General features: G+C 39.0%; 1 long non-coding RNA gene across 3 annotated transcripts; it reads left to right on the plus strand.

Annotated features, from left to right (window-relative positions):
- The first annotated feature begins 865 nt into the window (after positions 1-865).
- On the plus strand, positions 866-21,630 carry LOC128142384 (uncharacterized). Of its 3 annotated transcripts, none has more exons than XR_008235377.1 (6): positions 866-1,776; positions 9,729-11,342; positions 11,931-12,237; positions 13,066-13,153; positions 20,499-20,660; positions 21,543-21,630. It is a non-coding gene; the product is annotated as an uncharacterized LOC128142384 (long non-coding RNA). The 3 variants fall into 3 exon arrangements; XR_008235376.1 differs by lacking the exon at positions 9,729-11,342 and adding an exon at positions 13,490-18,424; XR_008235375.1 differs by lacking the exon at positions 9,729-11,342.
- The last annotated feature ends 163 nt before the right edge of the window (positions 21,631-21,793 follow it).

The raw sequence follows: 21,793 nt of genomic DNA on the forward strand, positions 1-21,793 counted from the left end.
GAGCAAAAGATAAAATCTCCATGAAAGGGGACTAAGAGAAGGTGTTCTGCGCAGCAAAGGAGCTGCTGTTTCTGCACCTAAAATCTCATCAGAGGCACTAAAATGTCACTCTAAAGGCTCTCTTAAGCCATTCACTAGCAGATCAGAGCAGTGCACCCAACAGATCCATGGATCGCTCCCTGGCTGGAACAGGCAGAGATGAGGTATATGTAGGAAGCAAGATGACTGGCAATATGTTACTAGACTGAGATCACTTTCCTACAGGAATCCAACCAGACCAGTATGTTCTTCTGTCACACACTTCAAACCAAGTCCTACAGCAGCTCTTGTTTGTCAGGTGTTATGAATTGCAGCTCACAGTCTGAAAAAAATCACAGAGTTAAATATAAACACAGATATAATGACTGTGAGGTCTGTACAGCTCAGCAAAGCAAAGTCTTAAAAGCAAGCCTAGACAGCAAGCCTAGCACAGGAACACCATCCTTAGGATGAACACCCTTGCAGAAAGCCTGATGCTCTGGTGTCCCAGGCAGTTACATCTGTATGTGAGCTTAAAGCCAGCCTGGACAACAGCAGTTTGCATTCCCAGAATAGGTCAAGACAAAGATCAATGCAATGATAAACTAGGCTTGCAGTCCCAGAAATTCAGCAGTGTAGCACATACAACATAAAACACCACAACTTCATAATCGTGTACAACAAGGTACAGTATTTGATGTCTAACAGACTAGCATGCTGTTGGAGTCTTGCCTGATCTAATTGGGTTTTGCAATAGCAACAACTGAGCTAGAGTCTGAACTCCAGGGATCTGTGTTAATAAAACAGGATTATTATCTTTATAGACCTTGGTCAAAAGCTGAGGATTACGACTTCAGATATAAACAGCATGAACAGACAAACTGTTCAAAAGCAAAATTTCTGTTGGTAATTGCTTTTAGCAATTTTAAAAAAGGAGAAGAAAATTACATGACATACTTGCCAAGGTGTCTGCAAGCAGAATGTTTGTCTCCAGCATTACCAGCCAAAGTTGTGTAGATGCTTCATTAAAAATGTAGAAAAAGCAATATAAATATTTTGTATATGAAACCACAGCTAATATTAAAGAGTTTAACTGTTATTGCACAGCTCACTGCTAGGGGTAATCAGCTAGACTTTCTCCTCGCGGCTGAGCACTCCAAGTAGGGCCCCCAGCCCCCTGCTCAATACAGACGTGCTCTGAGGTAGAACAGGCAGGACATGAGTCACCCCTTTCCTTATACCCTGCTACCAGTGGTAAGCTCTTTGAGGTCACTTGAGCTAAATTATGTATCCTCTTGTGTACACGAAAAGGAAGGATACTGATGCCTGGTTCAGAAGCATCAAATCCAACTGAAAGCCGTGGGAGTTCAGGGGCTGGGCTCAGCGGAGGGTTTTGAAGAGCCTCCTTTGAGGTGTAAAAGGGTATTTATCCAGAATTATGTGCCTATGGGATTCAGGAGGGTTCAGAAAGATCCTGTACAGCTCTCAACATGCCTAAACTCATCAGCGTTTCTCTTTTGGCCTGCACCCTCCTGGTGCTGTCAGCTCTCCTCACTCACCTCTGCGAGGGCAAATAACGCACTTTCTGCTGACGCCCTGCTAGGGCCAGGGGTTTAGGGTTTCTCTCCGGATCTTGTCCCGTGCAATTTGTCTTTGGTAACGCAGATAAAGCAGGAAACTGTATCCAGAAATACAGCAGCTAGTGATTTGGGGATTCTCCATTTTGAGTCCTGAAAGTCAGTAATCAGTGATCACAAGGTGAGCATTTATCATCAAAACTGGCTTTTGAAAACTTGGCTCGCTCTTTTTTTCTCCCTTTATGACTCATGCTCACTCCTGCTTTCCTTTGCTAATATTAAAAAAAAAAAAGAAACTACAGACCACCATTAAAAAATCTGAAATTATCCTAAAGGACATTATTTTTATAGCTTCACACTGTTAATATAGATTGTAGCAGATAAATTATAACAAGTATTCACTTGCCAGCATGCTCCAAACAAAGTAAACAAAAACCGTCCCCTGTCTTGATGTTAATTTCTTTCTCTATTTGCTGACTAAAATCAGTTGTGCTCACAATAAGACAAGACAGAGACGTGAGTTTCTCTGATGGTGTCTGCCCAGAAGGACAGTAAAAGTTTGTCTGAACATAGAGCTCTGTGTCTGAGCAGTGCAATGGGTTGGAAGAAGGCAGAAAGTAGCTCTTCTAAAAATATATATTTATGTGTTCTTAATAAAAACCACAAACAAGATGGCTTTTCCTATCAGCATTGAAAAAATACATGGGAAAGAACTAATTTTTCCCTTGATCCTCATTAGATGCCGTTAGCAGTTGCTGCACTTACAGAAAAAGGTTTCTTCTCTGTATAAGGAGAAGTTGTGTGTGGAAAGCAGCAATAAAGCCTGTGGTGGTACTTTGTGAGTGCTTTTGCAAGTAGCTCAGTGGAACTCACAAATGCCCCTTCAAACTATTTCAGCTTTGAAGAATCAGCAGGAGAATCTTAAAATCAGAAAATGAAGTATTTACAGCTACTGGACCGATTTTTTTTGAATGAGGGATTGCAAGCACATGACCACATGGAATAAAAAATGTTTTATGTAACTGTCCTTCCTGTCATTTTTTCAGACCTCCAGTATTGTTTCAGAGAAATAGTTCTGCACAATGTATAATAATGCATCACAGGATCCTGTTCCCATAGATCTGAAATTTCTTAGTTTAATCTTCACCTAAACAAATATTCCCTTACATAAAATAGAATCATATTCTCAGTGGCAAGTGCTGAGTGTTTTCAGCCACTTGGAAGAGTAAACAGAGCCCCCTGCCTGTTCCTGCTTCCTTTGACTCCCGCTTCCTTTCCCACGTACTTTATTCCTCTTAACTGTCTGACCCATGCCTGGGCCTTGCAGGTTCTGTCTTCCTTTTTTAGCTCTAACAGCACCGCAGCACTGCGTGGCTAATGAGCCACGGAAACGAGCTTTGCCACCTTTATTGGAAAACTTTTCCACTTTATGGGAAATGATTCCATGTGGGTGTCAGAGAGGCACTGGACCCTCTCCACACACCACCACACTGCTTCTCTTATCTTGACCTTTCTGCCTCTTCTTTAATTCCCTACATTTTTTTCTGAACTACTGGATTCTTGGCTAGTTTTACTGTTTGCTATAGAATATGTGTGTCTTAAGATTTGCTTTTTGAACTGATGTATTCTGAGGAAAGAAATGCTTATTCTAGTCAAGATATGAGCTAGTCTAAAAGAAAAATGTTCCTTTTGATTCACACACCTCAAACCCCTAAATCCAGACATCACTTCTGAAAGCAGTTTTTCAAGAGGAAATAAATTAAAAATATGGTAGTTCAGAAAATTATTCTCAGCTTGATTGCTGCTTAGATCATGTGTAAAATAAGTATGTAAAAATACAACAATGCCACACTTAGAGGAATTGTTCTACTTTGAAGCTATATCCAGCTGGCACCTGTTTTGGTGTTATTGATGTCACAACAGAATATCAGCAATGTTTCTCTTTTCCCTTCTCCTACTCATTTACTAAAAGAATATGATGTTCAGTGCTCCCTGCCCTACTTTGAAGAAATTTTCACTATTATATATATCTGCCAAGGAAATGAATATTAAATATTGAATGGTGAGTGTTAAACAGGTGAATATTAAACAGTTCAGGAATGATGCAGGAAAAAAATGTCTTGTGGATGATAACTGATCATAATGATATGGCAAAAATCACAAATAGTAATGACTCCTTTGCATCTGAATACACATTACTGAAAAGGTCTTCAGAATGACAAAGCCTTTTTGTGATATTTTGTGATTTTAAACATGTATGGGCCATTATACCAACTTTTCTGAGACATACCATAGTTTACAACCTCTGCTTTACATCATCCAGCAAGCTGTTTAAGGAGAACACACTGATTTTTGCTCTGAGTTCATTTACTGGGGCAGAAAGCCTACTGATTGGACCCCAGTAGTAGCCACATTTTAGTAGCTTCTGTTATGACATTTTACAAATTCTTTTGATTTGTGAACTCCTACATATTTCTGATAAAGATGTGGATCCACACAGCGGTGTTGCTACCAGATGTGTTCCATACGTGCCATAGCATATGGGAATTTGCTCTTCATGCTTTTAAAGACCTTCTAAGGAATAGTCTAGAGAACTCAGGGATTTCCAGAGAGTAGGCTGAAAATCCCTATTCTACAATATATTCTTTTGGGTATTCTCTCCTCTCCTGAATTAGATGTACTTCACAAATGAAGGGTATGCTTATTTCAAGCCTGAAATAGAAACAAACACCTAGAACAGGGATGACCTAAAAGGCCGAAATGGCAATAAAGGCCACCAAGTTGATCAGAAAGTAAGAGGTTACAGCCCTCCACATACAGAATGAATATCTGGTCCTGCTGAATTCCAGGATTCACAGCAAAGTTTGAATTTCTCTAGCCTAATCATGTCAAGAATAAGAAGAAATTGCTGTGGCTTCCCAGAAACCTGGAGAGACTTGTATTTGATCAGAAAGTCTCTATTTGAAACCAAAACTATGCTTCTTGCTCTTTAGGCGTGGGGCACAGTAACCAGGGTCAGCATGAGACACCATGTTAACATTAACAATGGATAGTTAATATGAGATTGGGAAATCTTCTTCATAGCCACTATCTGTAACTCCCTGATCAGTGCCTGTCTAAGCAAAATCCATGGCAAAAGAAAGTCCCCCACAAAAGTTTGTAACTACCTTTGGATTTGACATTGTCAGCAGAAAAGCAAAGAAGAAAGGTATTTCCTTTGAAAATTGCAGTTGGCCACAAGCAACACCTACAGACATGATTACCTGCTCATCTGTTGTCATGTCAGCTAATTATTGGTGCACCTAAGATCAGGATAAGAAAAGAGGTGCTCAGTTTTGCAATAATAGCATGCTGCTAAGACAATTTCACAGGTGAATTTTGGATAAAGAAGGAAGGGACCCAGTGGGTGCTTCTTTTAAGATCTCAGTGAATGAGAAACAGGTGCTTGTCCCTCTCAGCAAATCACTTCTAGTTTTGGTGGTCTGCAAGGAGCTAGTGAAGAGCAATTTAAGACATATTTGATGATGCCATAGTTCTTGTTTAATAATATACAGGCACTTGTTTAGAGGCTGAGGATAACAGAAATGTTTAACTAAGCACACGAAACTAAGTAGTGTTTCTGAAACCAAACAAAAGCATAAGTCCATTTTGGCACGTTCCTGGATAACCATTCATGTCTGCACACATCTATTATTAACCATTGCAGTTTCTTAAAAGGTGCAGTTTGCAGATACACTGCAAAGATGCAAATGCGCTAAGTGGAATAAATGCTAGAAGGGAGACACCAACTCTGAACATCTATCTTGCCTGTCTTTTCAAACTAGCGAAGAAAGACATTATAATCTGATCTGACCATGCAGTGCCCAAACAGCCAAACAACTGCTGAAAGGCCCAGTAAATTCTTTTGGCTTTAGTGTACATTAATTTAGGAACTTTAAAAAAAGGCTTTAAGGGTCTCCAAAGCTATGGCACAGCTAATTCAGTTCATCAGTCATCACTGAGAAATATGGTGGTCAGTGAGCACCAGCAGCAAAGCAGAGATGAGGGCCTCTGCATTATGGAGAGAAAGCAAAAGCCCCCTCTGAGAGCTGATAGCATCAGTTAGGTAGAAGAGTCACTTCCTGAGTGGAAGCTGAAATCAGATATAATTCTAACAATATCCACCAGGAAATCACAAAAATCTGCAGGATTCATTAGTTTCCCAGAAGACAAAGATGTTTCTCTAAATCTCAAAAGTTAAGGTACATGGTATTTTCAGCAAGTTCAACAAGGAGTATGACAAAGATCCTGTTGTCCTTGCCTCCAAACTTATTCATGTTACTTTATAAGTTGCTACCTGATGAGCCATTTATATAACTGAGTCCCAAGTTATTTCCTCTGCTGTCTCTGCACCAACAATGTCTAATCTGACTTTGCTTCCTATGATCCTTATCCAGTGCTGCATTTAAATGTCAACATCCAGTCCAAAAATCAAAGTAAACCAAAACCAACCTATGTTACCTAATATTTTTATGAATTGTTATAATTTCAATAGTTGTGAATATAAATCTGGCTATGACAGCTCCCTTTCTGAGACATTTTATTCTCTGTTGTTCACTGCATCAAATTTTTGGTCATTAGTATAGCTATGGCTCTTCCTACTTACCCAGCTTTTCCTCTCTTTTCCTCGCTCCCACCTGGACTGCCAAGTACTCTTTCTTTTGATCCCCCCTACTGCCTCTTTATCTACTTACATGCCAACCAGGGAATATTGTCCTACTAAAGAAATAATTAGGAGATCTTGAATGAATGACCATATCACTTCAGACATCTCAGGAGTTTCCACTGTACTCAGAATGATCACCATCTTACAAGATCAGGTAGAAATTGCGAGGTGCCAATACCTGGTGTTTGTATTGTACCACCACTATTGTTTCACATACTCCTAATTTGTCTAACATCTAAATGAATTTCTTGGCCATTTCATGCAATGCTGTTATATCAGGAAATTATTGGTACAATCATTATAGCTCCTCCCAATCCTGTGCATGATTTTTGCTCACTTGAGCTAGCATAGAAGTAGTAAGACAATGTGCTCTGGTGAAGCAATACGCATAATGGTAACTATGGTCCCACACCAAGATATTATTTCTATTTACTTTTTCATTGATAAGTGAACAGTAAATGTGGGAGGGGAGACACTCACTTAGGAGCCTTACTTATGGTAATGAGTCACTTTTTATAAATCAGTACAATTAGGACTAGCTACTTAGAAACAGTGCTTTCCAACATGTAAATCCCTGCCAGTATTCTTTGTAGGGCAAAGGCATGCTAAGCTAACGATCATATTAGCAATCTGCACACCAACTTGAGAGCTGCACTCAATTTGCACAGTAAGGAAAAAGGTGCAAGAGTTTCTGCCTCAAGAGGATGATGTTGAAGTGGAAAGCACTGTAAGCAATGGAGAGATTCCTCCAGAAGGTGATGCAAGGGATGTAAACTGAGTTCTTGATGTAGGTCCCATTTAGAAGACCTCCTAGCTCTTCATTGGCTCTTCAGGCAGTCTAATGGGCTAGTTTACCTAGCCGAAGTTGGAGGGTATTAGTACGTCCCCTCACCTCAGCTGCCTTCTCCCCATCGTCCATTATGTCCGTCGGTGCCACTGACAGTGTTCAAGCTTCAGGCATCATCCAGCATGTCATTAAAAAGCCCTAAGTGCTGACTGCACCGTGTTTCCCTGAAAGCTTTGTTTGCCCTGTGAGCTCCATTTTGGCTGTTGATAGAAGTGTTTTCAAAACATTTCCAAGTCAAAAGATAGATCTTTTCCAAGACCACAAGGTATAGAAACTCTTCTGAGGTCTTGGCCTGAATTTCTATTTTCTAAAATCAGCCGCCTTCTGATACTTTTTCACAGAAACATTGGTACTTCCTGAATAAAGTTTTATTTCTTCTAATACAAATTGTTTATTTATTGTCATAAAACTTAGTTGTTCCCATCACACCTCACTGATCGTATATGCAGTAGTCACTGATCCATAAGTGACCATAGGTGTAATGACCCCAACTGCCTGCACATCAATGTGCTCAAACACACAAAGGCAGGATTTGCATCCAAATGGGTGTTTGGAAGAATACTTTATAGGCCATAATGAAGCTGTATTGTTGTGTAACCACTGTTAATGTGCTTTTGTAATTGGTTTTGAAACTGAATTTGAGCATTCCAGAATCAATTAGGTGGAAGAATTCAAAACTTTTAGAAAGGTGCTATTCACATCTGATGTCTAATTTAAGGTCTCCAAAGAAAAGGTGAAGCACTTGTCAGTCCCTTCTAGCAGATCTCTGCACAAAGTATTGCTTTTTAGGTTTTGGACAGACTTATATATTGCTCTTTTTACATGAAAGCACTAATTTTAATATAGATCTGAGGTTATAATTTTTATAAGATAATCTCATTTTTTTTTCAAATTTGGAATTGGGAAAGTATTACAAAGTTGGCTTTTCCTGGATTTAGTAAGGTAATGCTTCTGAATGTCAGTTCTGAAACTCTACCCTCTGAAAGGCTTTCCACATGGTAATTATCCTGTTATTAAAAATTTTTGCAAAGCTTCAGTTCTGGCAGTAGAAATACCAATCATATAGGCATACTCGACTTTTATGTGTCTGGGTTTCTCTTGCATTCAGTAGAGCTGCTTTTGTAGCTGAAGCTGCACCTGTGCATGATATGGATGAGGGTAAATGACAGTGAATGATAGACGTCCTAAATTTGAAGGCTGAAAACGAGCTGTAGAGAGTTTCTTACCTGTTATCTTCTGTATATTGATATAGAGAACGAACTGCTTATTGCTTAATGATTGTCTCTCTGTAACTTTACATACCAAGGACTGGTGTTTGTCAAGGATTAAGCCTGTCAGAGACTGGCACGTGGGAGTGGTGAGCAAGAAGGAACCATGAGCGATCACAAAACTTAATTAAATGTTTGATGAATTTACGATCTTGTTAAGAAGGCACAAGTAGAGGCCTTGCCTGAATAGATAGGGCCGGAAAAGATAACAACTCCTGCCTTTGTTCTTGTCCTTGTAGATAATTTAGCTTAAACTAACCATATGGTTCTATACTACTAATGAAAACTTAGATAATAAGAACACTAACAAGCACTGATGTATCAAAACATGTAAAGGACCATACTGTGCAGAATCACCTGAGGAGGGTCAAATAGCGGACAAGTGAGGAAGACTATGGAAGACCACCAGAGGACTCCTGAAGACCACCAGAGACCTTCAATGCGCCTGCGTAAAGGACATTTACATATGCTAATAGTTTCCCGGAAAACTAATTAATATATGTATGTAGAACATGTACTTAACCTGCACAATTAAACCCGACGGTGTGCACGATAGGTGGAGCGATCCCCCGTGCATCCAGCGCTGCCAATAAAGAATACCTACTTAATAGTTAATCAAACTATTGTGTTAGTTTCTTTGAATCAATATCTATCAAACATCTAACGAGCAGAAATGGAAATTTCCTAGAGAAAGGGTCTTCCTTCTGCTTCATGAAAGCAAAAATTCAAAACAGAGTTAAGTCCAGGATCTGTCAAACCCAATGCAGTTTGACTGCAACAATAATTTCCAGTGAAAAGTCACTCAGGTCTATCCCCCCATGATTTTTACTTAAAGTTGCCCTATGAAATCCACCAAAATGAATTTAAGCAAACTGATTTTAGATTTGTACTACCCTATGCTCAACAGTGAAATTTGCTTTCACATAAAATTTGTTGTGTCCTTTGAAAGTTTACTGTTACCTAATTGTACTTTTATTACAAAATTCATCATACGATTTATCAGATTATCACCATTTTTCATAGAAATATTAGGAAGCTTCATGAGTAACTGGCTTGTGACACTACTGGAGATCACATAGGGATTAGGAAAGCAGCGATTACGTTTGACTTCAGTCCAGTAAAGCACTTAGGTAAATGAACACTGCCATTATCATCAACAGAGCTGTAGATATTGCTAAAAAAAAGCAAGATTTACACACTCACATAGATCATAGTCCAAGATCTTATTCATTTATACTGGACATGAGGATCGCATGAGCATTTCTATCCTCCTTTAAGTTTGGCTATTGCCATATAAATGACTTACGTTTCAGCAGTCTAAGGAAGTGAAGTATACTGAGTGATAAGGCTGACCGGAGGCTGCGAGACTAAGTACAAGCTAAGTACAGTGTGCCCTCTTTTAAACGTGATTCACTGTCTCCAACAGGAGTATGGGCTGTTGGTACCCAGAGTGTTGCTCAGTTCAGTTGCTTCCTGGAACTGCCCGAGCTATCTGCGTAGACTCTGTGTGTGTGTGTATGCTTGTGTTTTTATCACAAACATTGGGCTGTATTAATTCATCCAGCTTTAGGAAAAAACATTATATTCTTTGATGGGGTCTAAAATGAAATTAATTTAGCTGCTGGAACAGTACTTAAGGGATGCTTTTCTATGGGCTTAATGAACAGCTGCTTCCTATTAAGGGAAGGGTAGATCCGCTTTTTACATTTTACAAAGGAAACTTAAGATTAATTAAAGCAATTAATCTACACGGTAATAGTAGCTTTTGGAATTTTCCACATCCCTACAAGTTTGCAAGTCAGCTTTCATGCTCCCAAACATATGCTCTCTTTCCTTTCCTTGTTATTGGTTTCAAAGGGAAAGCTGAGTGAATTCTTATTGCTCACTCTGCAAAGAGGATATGCTAAAGAAGTTGAGCAAATCACATTAACAGACATGGTCCTGCATAAAATGAGAATATCTTACTCTCAGAGTCATATTTTAGTCAGAATGGTGATTTAAAGTTATAAAAGAAGTAATAGTTTAGTACCTGTAGAGCTGAACTGACATTTCCTTTCATTTGAACACCTTAGCCAAGTCCTTGTGAAAAGTGCTACCTTTTGAGCTGACTAAACAGGCCTTAAGGCTTGCATCTACTTTATATTTAGTTGTTCTTTAGAAATGAGGTTATTTTTAATAAATCACCTTCAATAATTATGAAAGACTAATACATTTGGGTTTTGGTTTGTTGGTTGGTTTGGTTTTTTTTAATTGGCCCAATACAGCTGATTGGAACAGTTGTTGCTGTGATAGTTATATTTTTTTCTAATTATTTATACTACATTTGCTTTCTTGCATTTTGTCACTCTTAACTCCTACTGATAGTTTTTTAGAAAGCTTCTTGTGTGTCCATTTTAAAAGGACTATGCCAAACGGAGAGGATTACCTCTAGAAAAGCAGGGAAAGCAACAACCATCTTCCTCGAGTGAAGACCTTTCTGGCAGGTCATGCTTTAGTCAAGTAGAAGTTGAGCTCGCTGTAGTGCTTGCGAAGTAAAAAAGTCTGTAGATAGTGTTATGCCATTATAATATCTAATGGTCCTTTCCAGCTTTAAAAAGCTACATAACCATGTCATGCTCCTTCTCTTGAAGTAAGTGTGAATTTTAAGTGTTGTTTGCGTGACCAGAAGGCGCAACCTTCATCAAAATCTGAGTAAGATCCCCAAGCCTTGTGAAAGATCATCATCAATATCAGCTGCATAATATCCTTAGATATTTTAAATAGCAAATGTGATAATTTACATTAATACTGTTGAGACTGAAATTAAACAGATTTGGCTTTCAAATCTAACAAATGCCATTTGGACAGGTTGGAATGGAGCAGAGTGGGGACTTTGGAGGGGACCTCAAGAGGTCCTGTTCAAGCTTCAGGTCATAGAGAGACAATAGGTATTATTATAACCCCTCCACTGCAGCTTTCTAGGATGTGGGTGAGAAGAGGGGAACTGCACAGTACTCACATTATGTGACCACATGCTCAAAGGCATCACCACTCAGGGTTTAATCAGAAAAATTGTAGTTCCTCAGTCTCCCTGTAAAAAGTCATTTGCAATCCCTGTAGGCTATGAGCTTGAGCAGTGGGATGGGCTCCATCTCCTGGGCAGGTCTCACAGGCTCTTTCGGAGCTAGAGAATGTCCTGGGGGAATACTGATAAGGCAAATGCTGAATGGAGAATAGCTGCAAATCTAACTGACTTTTACAGGACCTTGCTAGAGGACAGGAATTTTTTAGGGAGATCATCTTGTTTCTCTGGACTCAGCAGTACCAGCCCTTCCCCTCACTACCACCAAAAAAAAAGTGAGAAGTTGTCAAAACTTCGGTTTGACTATAATAGCAAAGAGGTTTGATCTGATCTGCATTCTGACTCCAAAGTGATGCTTTCCCTGGGCCCTCAAATACATGATTAATTTTGAGAAGTGTACTTAAAGATCCACGAATATTGTTTTTTATTAAAACTTTCTATATTTATTTCACAGGGAGAAGAAAGCTTGGGTCTCTCCACAGGAAAGTGGCAGTCCTTAGCAGTCCACCACTTATGCAGTCCTCTAGACAAACTAAACTGGAAGGGGGGCAGGGAGAGTGCTCCCTGTTTCAAAGGATTTTCTATTTTCTCATCTCCTTCTTTCCTTTCTATTGTTCTGCCTGATTTTCGCTGTTCTCTGTAATGGCATTTCCTTAAGGTCAATCTATTGTTATTTAGGAGTGTGATAGAGGTAAGTCAGGCTGAGTCATGCAATATTTGCCAACTCCACACCTTTCAGCATTCTGCTGCAGAGAATGGAGGTAAAATAGCTGTTTGTGATGACTACTGCTTCCTATATAAAAGCTGTTTTTTAAAAGAAAATGAGTAAGAAAAAGAGCTCTAAAAAGAAAATTACTTTCTAATGCATTCTCTTAGGGTTTTCATAAGCCTGCAATGAAACTGAAGCTGTCCAGGGCCAGCAGCATTCACAAATAATGCCTTAGTAACACATGCATGTAAATCTAAGAGAAAGAAACAGGAAGGAGTTCAACAAAGAATCATATTTTAAATCCACTGAGGATGCAGAATAAGCATCAATAAGAAAAAAAAAGTCTGCCTAAAAATTCTGGTAGATTACAGAAAATCTGTCTTTCTTTTCACAAGTAAAATTTTATACTGACCACGTGCAAAAAAACCCCTTAACTGGAGAAGAAAAAGTCTACATAAAGCCTACTGTGTGTGAATCACATCTAATGTGAGCCATTATTTAAGACACTGACCTTAATTTTCTTTGCAACAATCTTGTATTTCAAATTATTTTGCATTTGCCTTAAACAATTTCTGACTACTACACAAAACATCCATATTGCAGCCCAAATGCTCAAAAGGGGCATCCTGAGATGGTTGCACATGTGGTGGTGAGGTACTTGTTAATTCAAAATTTTTCCACTTGGCCGACATTAAGAAACTGTTAGAAACAAAATATGTTATACGTCTGATATGGGACAATGCTGCAGAGCTGCTACTGAATGAACTAAAGCTCTGGCTAGATACATAGGCATGTGTTTACTTTTGCCACCTTAGCTCTACAAAGCAAATTTTGATTACATCCAAACAGAATGTTATATTTGTTTTTTTCTTCCTTTCAGATTTGCCCTTGCTGTCATTGCTCAACATTTTCCTCCCTTCCTGACACATTACAGGTGCCAAGGATGCAGCTTTCAGGGCTAACCACAGGTGTGTTCTATTAAATGATTCTATTCTGTTAGCTCCATATAATCTGTGGGAAAAAGTTGCCTATATACAATTACACATTCACTTGCCCCCCACTCCATATGAATATACATGTTACTCTAATACAGGTGTGTAATGGACCTATGCCTACTTGTACCATATCTAATTCTAACCCAGTACCTGCACCCGTTTAAGGTAGTATGACCTTAAAAAAGAGAAAAGTGTATGAAATATCTACAGTAGAGTAAATAATGTAAACAAATGCTGTGAATATTCATTATAATTCTGAAGATTTTTTTTTTTGCCAATTGCCACCACTTTCATGTATTTTTCCAACAGCTGTGTTCTACTAAGAAAAAAACCCAACACTATGGAAGATGAATTCATGGTGGGAAGACTCACACTGGAGTAAATGTATTAACATTCGATACTGTACTCTGCAAGAAAATCCAGTGACTACATTAGGGATATTCATGATATGAGATATAAAACATCATGGTTTTCAAAATATGTCCCTAATTTGGCATGTTCAGATAAATGAGGAGAACAAATTATACAGCCTTTGCTTTTTGCAAGTATTCAGAAAGAAATGTGATGAAGAACAAGTTTGTTCAAGACCTGTTTTTCAGATCTGCATTGACTTCTACCCACATCAATCAGTCCTTGTCAGGGAAAGTAAATGTTTCACAGACTGGATCAAACACTGGTTAATAAGTTATTTGAGAATCAATCTATATTTATCCAGGTTCTGCCTGTTAATACACATTGTGGATTATTTCCGCTTCTAACTCCTCTACGTTTCTCTGTGGGTTTATCATTGAGTATTCCAAAAGCAGAGTGGTAAAATGCTCTAGTTGAAAAACAAAACAGACTGGAAAAAGAAAAATGCAATAGATCTGGAAAGCTCATTTGAAATTTATGAGGGATTTGAATTTGAATATCTGAATTTGCCAGCCCACAAAGGAAGAAAGTAGGAGGCTGGGAGTGAAGAAGTTTCCTGTGGTTCTTCCTTTATAAAAAGCGACAAAGGAAGGAACTCTGTACTCAGGCAGACTTTGTAAAGCTGTTCAGTCTGTGCCTATATCAAGACTGCTGTCAGGATGGTGATAGAGCTCAGGAAAGCTTTCTGGGCATTAACTTGTCTTGCTCTTACCTCTGTTCACACATCCACAGCATAAGGACCCTGTCCACTGACCTGCAGCTTCCAAAAAACAGATAGGTTTGGTACACTGTATGTTCAAATAAATTGTAAGATCTTTTCTCACAGGATGCAGAGTTTAGCAGTCTCTTTCAGTATTTGCTACTGGAGGTAACTGTATATAATGCATCCAAGACAGTTTTGCATAAACCAGGGGTTCTCCGTTTCCATAATGTGGATCACATCCAAACAGAGGGACTCCTCTTTAGTCTCAAATACCACACTCAGTCTTATGGGCAAATAACAATCCTACAACAGCATTTTTTTTACAAGGACTTTTGATATCTTTTCACAATAATAAGGTAAAAACCAGGCAATAATACTTAGAACAAGGCAATCCAACAGACGGTTTCCTACAGAACACAGAAGTGCTGACTACTGTGTAAATTGTTCATGGTCTGTGGACCATGAATCATTGCATCCTTCATAAAAATAGACCTTGGAAACCTACTTATCTGAATACAATTGGTACGTGCAAATAAGGACTGTATGTAGGTTAAGAAGGCAAAAGGATACAGAAGAGCTTTCAGAAAGAATGACTGGGTTCAGGGAAATTTTGTGACTCAGGGAATGGGATGCTGTTTTACTCAAGAGCATGTGCATGCTTCTATGACAGTCATAGACCAGGGAGAGCACTGGTTTTTGAAAGACAGGAAAGTAGGTTTTTAGCCGTTTGGGTGCTAAGAGCTGTCTTGACATAGAAAACTGGGAAAATAAAGCTACTTATTAGAACTGGGGAAGCAACTTCAGGGAGGAGCTATGGAACTCGAAAGGGCGGGTTTGAAGAGGAAGATTAACTCCCTGGAACTGTCAAGCTCGAGCTAGATGCTGAAATAAATAAATATGAAAGCAATAGTTTGCAGCTACAAGACCTTACTGTCTCTCTTTGGTGCTACTCTGGAAGAAAAGCATAGAAACCTCTCCGAGAATAAAGGTTGCCTTTGTCACATCTTAGTGGTAAAGTTTAAAAAACAGACAGTGCTGGCTCTTAGGCAGGCAGCATAAAGAGCAGGGGGGAAGGACCTGTGCTGGCACAATACCTCTTTTTGGTTGTGAAGTGGTAACTATGAAATGGTTCCTCAGTTTGGTTTAACTTCTTCTAAGAGATAAACTGACCTAGTAGAGGGTGAAAGGAAATTAATATAGTTCATGACTGAGGACATGTCTTTTTTTTGTAGGAGATGAAGAAGTAAGCAGCATACTTTTGAATTTAGAACAAATCTGAGTTCAATGAACTGATACCTGGAAGGCTGGTGACATTCATGCTTTACGCAGTGTATTAATTCAAAGGAAACCACTAGCAGCTTGTGGCCGGAATAGGTGCTTTTGTCTTAAGTAAATTAATTCATTAAATTAACAAATGATGAGGCTACAACAATAGAGCGAGGAAATGAAGACATGATTATGAGGGTCAGCATAGTGTTGGCTAAGATAAAGCACAGCACAGATGGCTTTTCAGAGATGACAGGCTAAAGGATTGCTGATATGGAAGATATCTACAACAACTGAGAAGTGAATTTAACAGTAGAGTCATATTGTTTTTCCATGGCCTTGAACTTCCTTTTCTTAAGCAATCAAAATTTGGCAGAGATTTTTAATGGCACTTATATGTGCCTGTTATGTTTCATACTGCTTCTACTAGAAGAATGCTTTTACTACATCTATTAAAAGGTTTATAGTTTTGCACTTTTGCATAATTACATCTGTCCCATCAGAAAAATTTCTAGGCTACCAGTTGCTGTCACTTACCAGGTGCTGTCACAGTATAGTGACAGCAACTCTGATTAGGTTCCACTAGTTATTGAAAATAATGAAAAGTACCTGCAAATCAAGAAGTATCATTGGTATTTGTAGGGGTTTTTTTTAAAGCTCTGTAAGGACAGCTGAACTCTTCTGTTAAAGGAGCAAATGCAGATGAAAACTAAGCATTACAGGAAAATGTACTGTTGGTAGTATTGGAGATTTTAAAGTACAACATTCAAATTGTTAATTTGCTAAAGGAGTTTACAACTCATGCCACCTTGTTTTCATGGAAGACTTCCAAACAAGTTTTCAACAATCATCTGAGCTGTAAGATCAGCCTTGTATCATATGATGCGGGGATAGAAAAATCACAAGCTTGAAAAAAGGAAATGCAGAGCTGCTGTACAATTAACCATTTCCTCTTTTATATTTTGTGCATACATCTGAATAACGACTGACTGTAAATTCCACTACTTCCCATGGAAAACTAACACTAAATTTAAAAGACAATTTTTCTGCACCACGTTTGTTCCTGGCTTCTATCACATTTACTGAATTTTCATATATCTATCTGTGCCTTAGGAGACCCACTCACCTTTACAAAAATGTAGTTTTGAAAATAAGCCTTAAGAACCTTCCAGACTCAGGGGTAGAAAAGGAAGGAAAATCAAAACTAAGACAGGGTATGTGCTGGAGAGAAGAGGGAGTCCTCCAAGAGACCATAAATTTCTCTTCATTTTACCAACATATAGATTCATGTTGGTAATCCACGCGGCTGCTGAATCATAGATTTATTTTACAAGTAACCTGTAGGTCTTACAAATAAAAATTCAGTGCTGTAAAATCATTGTATGGGCACATAAGACCTGAGTGAATCACATGCATTTCAAATCTTCTGGTCCTGGAGGTGAGCAGCACAGAATCTGCAGATAAAAGCAATGCCATCCAAAATATCATCACTTTGGGGTCTGTGGAGACAGTGGTGGGGATGTGATGTGCTGGGGGCTAGAATGTTAATTTTCCACATGTTCGGTGTTAAACAAGTCTATAAATCAAGGCTCCAGGAATCAATTTTTCCCATGTTCATTTTGGGGGACAGTAAGTGAAGCTTGTCTGCATAACATGTGAATGATTCATACTTTAGGCATTTTCACCATGCCTAAGATCTCACTTGTCTCTTCTCAATACAACTCTAAGTTTTTGTACTGTAAGTCAAAAGCTTATGAAAAGGACTTGGGATGATTTTGTGATTTATGAGAGGTAGCGACAAGCATGGAATGGATGTGCTGTGACATCTTCAGAAAATAGTTGGTCACCTGTGACCACAGCAGACCCTTCCTGGTGATTACATTGTCCCTCCCAGTCCTTTTATCTGTTTTTGTCCTGTGCCCACCAGTGCTAAAGGCTGTGAAAAGCTGGTGTCTGCTGTCTTTAGGGAAATCTGTGGATTTCATACTTGACTCACAGACATCTATGTTGCACCACTGATGATGCTAATTTACAAAGACAGTTAATACTGAGGGCTATCAGTCTATCTACTGATCATATGCATTTGGAGACTAAGAAAACATCTTCACAAGATGAAAAGAAGCAGTTTCCACCAGTGTGACTCAGTCCTAAGTATATGAGGTTTTTGCTTCATGGTTCAGCATCTGTACTACTTGCTGCATCTGAAGACAGTTATCAACAGTCAAAAGTCAGCAAGAAATCTCCCAGCAGCTTCAAGAGCAAAGAGAAAAGGTGCTGAACTACTATGTATCATTCTCCCAATTCAGGGTTAAGCAACACAGGCAAAAAGCAGCAACTACTCTTGCCCATTTAATACTCTGTGCCGAGAGAATTTTTGCCTCCTGATCTCTTAATCTAGTTCTTGTCAGTGTTCTCCTTTCACTGAAAAAAAATCCAAACCACAGACAAATACATATCACACTTAGCAATATACTTAAATGGAGAGATGAAAAAAATGTCACCTATGGCTGCCCATTTATCAGCATCTTTGTCATTCTGAGAAATAGAGATGAAAATTTAAAAAACACCAATGCATTTCAACTCTGCCATTCCTAGGATTATTCTTTCTGTGCATGCTTCTCTGCCTTGCAGGGTAAACACATAAAGCAATGAATAGACAAGAAGCACTGCCAGCAAAAGAGAATTTACAAATCTTCAAACGATGTTGGATGTGAGTGGGCAGACCGTGACAAAATGTTAACACTTCATCAAATCTAACTAGTTTGCCACTACATATTTATGCTATAAACTGTGAACTGGAGTTCCTCTGTGGGAGAGTAACCTAAATGAAATGACAAGAAGCAAAAAGACAACTGCTTTTGCAGGTATGGGATAGTACAGGATCTGCTGGTTCCCAATTCTCTTTATTTAATTGAAAAAGTCTTTAAGAATCCATTTCCATCATCATTATTTAAATGGAATTCTAATTTACTCTGAGAATTAGTTGCATTTATTCTGGAAATACAATCAGTGAAATAATGTCTTTAATCTTTGCCCTCAATGAAATGGAATAATAATTCTACCTGTCTCAGTTTCAGGTTGTGAGGCTGAAACTGTACGTGTATGAAAGTATGCATATTCCACAGTGGTGGGTACTAGTTCAGGACTGACGTATTTTATCATCTTTAGATAGAAGTATCTTCAGAAAAGGTGTTTGTTAAAATTAGCAGTATCATTGCTTCTTGTGCTGATAATGAACTAATTTATGGTCACAATAGTGCAAAACTTTCAAGGTTTCCCAGTGCAGCAGGTTTATGACTTCAAAGTGCAGAGCATAGACATTTTATTTGTATATCACTGTCTAATATTTACATAGAGTTAATCTACCAAGACATCTCCATAGAATTTACTGTGTGTTTTTGCAGCAGTCATGCAGAAAAATGCTGGTTGTTTAATACAGTTATGGATTGTTTTGATACAATACTGTGTAGACTGTCCATCTGATAAATTTCTAATAATTTTGACAGGATAAATTTGAAATTCAAGAGGTGATTTCAAACATGGATTTATCAACGTAATGGATCAGAGGGAAATTTATTCCTTTACTTATATTATAGCACCCTTGCCTGGCTTTCAGTTTCTTAGAAGTCAGCCATTGTTAGGCTGTACCAGTTTTGGGCCCCCAAGACAGGCAAGACATGTAAACTGGAGCAGTTGAGCAGAGGGTTCCCAAGGTGTTCAGGGCTGGAGCACTTGTCCTGTGAGGAGAGGCTGCAGAAGCTGGGCTTGTTCAACGTGGAGAAGAGATGGCTTGGGTGGGGGCTCACAGCAGCCCCCGACACCTATGTGAAAGGGACCCAGAAGCTGGAGGTAGGCTCTTCACAGCAGGGCATGGTGGGAGGAGATGAGCTATGGGCAGAAGTTGAAAGAAGAGAGGTTCAGACAGGAGATAAGGAGACCCTTTCCCCCCCGGGGGGACAGCTGGGCGGGGTGTGGGTTGCCCAGGGAGGCTGTGCTGGCTCCATCCCTGGACGTTTCCAAGCCCTGACAGCGCACGGCCCTGAGCAGCCTGGTCTGCCTGAACGGGAGGCTGTGCTGGAGACTTCCTGACCTCCCTTCCCACCTGGTTTGCCCTGTGATCCTATGTTGGCAACTGTCAGGAGACTGCTCACCTATACGGACACGCATAGCGATGAGCCAAAACACACAGCCAGATCCTATGTCTCACTGTTCCTAGGAAAGCCTGAGTGAAGTTCTAACATCACCTAGGTCAAGAGCAAAATTCCCAGTGATTTTGCCAGGATATCACCCATTGTATTTTGTCTTTAACTATGGAGAAGGAATATTGGAGTTTTGCCAGCAGCTTCAGAGAGGTCACATCACACCAGATGAATAAGGGTGTCCAGCCCTGTGCTGACCAGGGAGCCTGGGTCATCTGGAATCTGCACTCAGCTCTTAGCTAAGTACCTAAAATTAGATGGACTCAATCCAGGCATGAGAGTTAAACCAACATTAAATAATTGGGGGATTTTTTTCACATGTACCTAATCTGAGGTTGGGCACAGCTCACTTTTCCTAGGAAGCCAATACCTATGACTGATACTCAATTTCAAAAAGTTAAGCATGTACAATGTGTACATACATACATTTGCTAAAGTGTGTGCTTGCCAGACAGTGAATAGGACTGATCTGATTTTACCTGCTGACAGTTAGATATGATCTTGTGTCCATAAAGAACTCCAGTCAGTGCTCATGCAGTTTAAATTCATAGATCCTTGCATTTCTGTCGGCATGTAATACTTATATATATATGAGGCTTGGATGTGTGTTTGAAGTCTCCTCTGCTTATCCCTTAGATAAAGTTAAAGTTCAATGTATTTGAGATCTAAATAGTGACATAAATTAAACTCTTTATTACTTTAAAAGATTAAATGAAATTCTTCTGTGTTTGTCATCCAGCCCATTCCCTGATGTGCACTGATAGATACCAGACTCAGCCACCCCCTACACTTCTGTGCTCAGTCTCTCACAACTTGACTTTTTTCTGTGAAGGCTAATTAAAAGGCAAAGGCATTAGATCAATGAAACACAAGGAAAATTGCTGAAAACATGTTGAGAATGGTAAGTCTGCGTATTGGCATTTCAATCTTTGGGGAATTGCTCTGGGTAAGGGCTTATTTCTTCAGTTTCACACCTCAGCTGGATCATTTTCCTTAGCCCAATTAGAGATGCATGTCTTTTGCTACCCTGTTTTCAGTTACATCATTTGATTTAAATATTGTTGCACCAGAACAATTGACACACAAATTTGGCCTTTAATAAAAATCTGTTGCAGTGATGAAACCTTTATTACATGTCATTGTATTATGTTATGAACCACTTATGCAAAGAACTCCAACAAATTTTACATTGACTCTGCAAAAACCTATGGCCTGATGAGAGCTACAGAAATGCTTGGGAGTACATAGTTAACAGAACCTTCTTTTTGACATCACGTGGTGTAAAAATGCTTAATTTTTGGAACTCCAAGAGGTGCTCTCTTTTGTATCATCTTAGACAAAAAGCTTTATTTAACTTTAGGTGTAATGAGATTTCAGTATCAAAACAGTCTTTTAAGGAGGTAAATCTTCATTTTGAATGGCAGTGATAAACATGAATTTAAAATACACCACATTCCAGTTAAGAAAAAAAAAAAAAATCCAAGAAAAAATATCTAGTTTTCAATATGTCTCCATAATTAAAGCTAATTTTACTTTCTGGTCTGTATACTGCTATAACTGGATCTTTAGTCCCACACCCCTGTTTACAGTTCTTGCTTGCCCTTTGATGTGCCAACAGATTTTTGAGGAAAATTACAGGACTGGTATGCTTATAGTTCTTCTTGAATAAAGACCAGTTCCTGCCTAGAAAAGATATAGCTGGCTAAACAGCTATCAAGAGGCGAGGGTTTGGCTTGCTTCATCCGTGTTGTTGGCTCAGATATACTTTCTCTTCTATCCACAGGGCACTCCCATGAATGAGGCAAAGAGAGAGGAATATGTTTACAGTTCTTTCACTGCTCCAAAGAAAGTTCGCCAAGATGCTACCAGAGGTTAAAAATAAATGAAAATGTATAGCTATTTCCAAAAGCATACAATAAATATGATTTTAAACATCACAACGTATGGATTTTTTCACTGCAGTAGTGTTTCTCCTACATGCAGCTGCAGGATATCAGTATTTGAATTCTCTTCTATGCTTCTTTTCAAGGATTG

This window comes from Harpia harpyja, chromosome 5 (genome assembly GCF_026419915.1).
Source record: "Harpia harpyja isolate bHarHar1 chromosome 5, bHarHar1 primary haplotype, whole genome shotgun sequence".
NCBI classification, from domain to species: domain Eukaryota; kingdom Metazoa; phylum Chordata; class Aves; order Accipitriformes; family Accipitridae; genus Harpia; species Harpia harpyja.